Source organism: Triticum urartu, chromosome 7A (genome assembly GCF_056163025.1).
Source record: "Triticum urartu cultivar PI428250 chromosome 7A, HENAU_Tu73, whole genome shotgun sequence".
Lineage (NCBI taxonomy): Eukaryota > Viridiplantae > Streptophyta > Magnoliopsida > Poales > Poaceae > Triticum > Triticum urartu.
The window spans coordinates 618,988,370-618,991,522 of NC_141879.1; positions in this window are offsets into that span (position 1 = coordinate 618,988,370).

Sequence of the window (3,153 nt, forward strand, 5' to 3'; positions counted from 1 at the left end):
AGACCCACTAACTTCATTTCAAGAGTGTGAATCACACAAATATGTTAAAATGGTAGGTGATGTCTGTTGGCTGAAAAGGATGTCTTTCGAGCATCACCCAAGGTTTTTTCTATATCATCACCCTAGGTTGAATTTAAAATAAAGGAAGAACTTAGAATTTTGGAGAACATTTGGATGATAGAATAGGACACGACCCATATGATAGAATAGGACACGACTCAAAAATATTCACTCCATTGTTGGTTCCATTTCAACCTTCCAAATTAAAACTAGATTGAAATCCTATGGTTATTCCACCATCTGCCGCATTCCACCCCCTTTGTCTGGCCGATCTCACATCTTGACACAACACAACGGTTGGTCATATGAGCCGCATCGGGGACCCAAGCACATCCAAAAGTCGGTGGATGGCCAGTCGGAGATAGCTAATTTTTTTAAAAAAAACTAATGAAATCAACGCGGTTGTATGTGAATATTTATGGAATTTGTCCAGAACATTCTACGTGATTGTAGTGAGGAATAAACACTTGTTTAAAACATTGTTTCTTCCATTTCATGAAAATAGGGTAAAAAATCTATAAGAAACGTAGGTGAAATACTAGTAATAGTCATGAGAAACCACTTCGGCTTGACAAGTCAACATGTATCTGCGTGGTTCATTATAAGATATACATGAGTTGTTCTTATTTGTAACTACACATGATTGTAAAATCAACCTTTTCCACGTACACACCTAGTGGCCAATTAACTAACTTTCTCATATTTGTTTCATACATCACGACTATATGAGCTGAATTGCTTTTTCATATTTCAAGTTTTAAGGTCTTTCTGCTCTGAACTAGCATCTTTAGAGGAATGTGTCTTCACTCTGAAATCCACCATTCGACCAAAAGTTTATGCTGCGGTTGTTGGGATTGGTAGAGGGAAGCATGATTTGAAAAAAGTTGTTCAGGAGACATCTGAAACAAACAAAGGTCTATCGGTGTCCCCAAACATGCCTAAATGCATTAAAATGTTCCATGCATGCTACAAAAGACATAGGCAACGCCTTAACATGTGATTTCAGGAGAAGTAAGGAAAAGTTATCTATTCTGGGAGGCTATTTGGCCCCGATTGCTTGCAACATGTGATGCTCATAGTAGCCAAAAGACGCACGCACGACCAAGATTTACCTTGTATATCTAGTGCTTGCTATAAAAAAACTCAAGATGGAAGATCAACGAAGGCACTCTATATTTCAATTCTATGATTGATGCAGAAGTGGTTAGTGCAATCCATTTATCCTTAATTTCGCATTGTTTTTGAGTATCTCATCGGCTCTGACTCTTGGCATTCCATCATTTGTATATTGACTACTACATTGTTCCTTTTACATCAAGTTCCTCTTTGTTCTTAGTTGATAGCATCAATGCTATAACTTACAAACATGTTAATCTCCCTTGGACCAACAATTTTCCTTCCCTGGTAGATGGCTAAACCATCGTCGATGACTCAAAGCGATGAATCTATCACCAAGGTGCAAACCTAGGGTTTAATTTGAACAAAAATAGGTACACACATTTTATCATTGATTCGAGCAAACCCGTCCACCTTCATTTCAAGAATGTCAGTCACACAAATATGTGAAAATGGTAGGTGATGTCTCTTGGCCAAAAATCATGTCTTTCGAGCATCACCCAAGGTTTTTTTATATCATCACCCTAGGTTGATTTTTTTAAAGGATGAACTCGGAAATATGGAGAACATTCAGATGAATGAATGGGACATGGCCCATATCATATGAGACAACTAAGATCTAGTAAAAAATACTCGCTCCATTGTCATTTCCATTTCCACCTTCCAAATTAAAACTAGATCAAAACCCTATGCTTATTCCACCCTCTGCTGCATTCCATCCCCGTCGTCTGTCCCAATCTCACATCCTGCATTGGCATAACACAAAGGTAAGTCATACTAGCTGCATAGGGGACCCGAGGGCCTTCCAAAGCTGGTGGATGGCCCGACGTAGATAGCTAATTGTTTTAGAAAAAGTAATGAAACCACTTGGTTGTGTGCGGATATTTATGGAATTTTCCCAGAATGTTCTACATGATTGTAGCAAGGAATAGACACTTGTTTAAAACATTATTACATCCCTTTCATGAAAATCAGATAGAAATCTATAAGAAACAAGATACTTGTAATGCTCATGTGAAACCACGTCTGGTTGACAAACCTACATGTCTATGCTTTGTAACTATGTACATATACATTTTATAAGGCAGCAATAATGAATTATACGTAAACTAGTATAACTTGAGTTGCTTACCAAATTTAATTGTATTTCCTATCATATGACATAATAAATGTTTCTATGAATTTGGTGATTGAGATGACGAGGCATATATGTTGCCTAGTATAATAACACAAGAGAACAACTTTAGTTTGATGCTTCTTCAGTAATTTATTAGCATGATTCACAAATCATGATTGTATAGCCAACCTTTTCGCAAGCGAAGTGTTGCCAATTAACCGACAATCACACATTTGTTTCATACATCACGACTATATGAAATACTTTTATATATTTGAGATTTTAAAGTCTTTGGGCTCCAACCTAACATCTTTAGAGGAACATTTTTCCACTCTCAAATTCATTATTGGACGAAAAACTTTTGTTGAGGTCTTTGGGATTTGTAAAGGGAAGCATAATTTAACTGGATTTGTTTGAGACACATGCAAAACAAACAAAAGGTCTATCATTTTCCACCAATATGCCAAAAGTTATAAATTGTTCCATGATTGCTAGAAAAGATGTAGCCAACACCTTAACATGTGATTTCAGGAGAACTAAGGTGATTTAAATGATCAATTCTGGGAAGCTGTTTGGCCATGTTTGCTTGCAAGAGGGTGGCACTTAGAGCAGCCAAAAGATGCCCAACAACCAAGAATTACCTTATATATAGTGCCTCCCAACAAAAGTTCTCAACAAGGAATCTCGCTAAAGGCACTCACTATTTTGATTCTATCACTGTGAAGTGGCCAGTGCATTTTGTCTGTTCTTAGTAACAACTTACTAGGTTCCACCCTTGTTCCGTCAACTTCAAATATGTGTGTTTTACCTCTGTTTTCACGAACTCGGCTGCACATAAAAATCTATCATATCAAATTTGG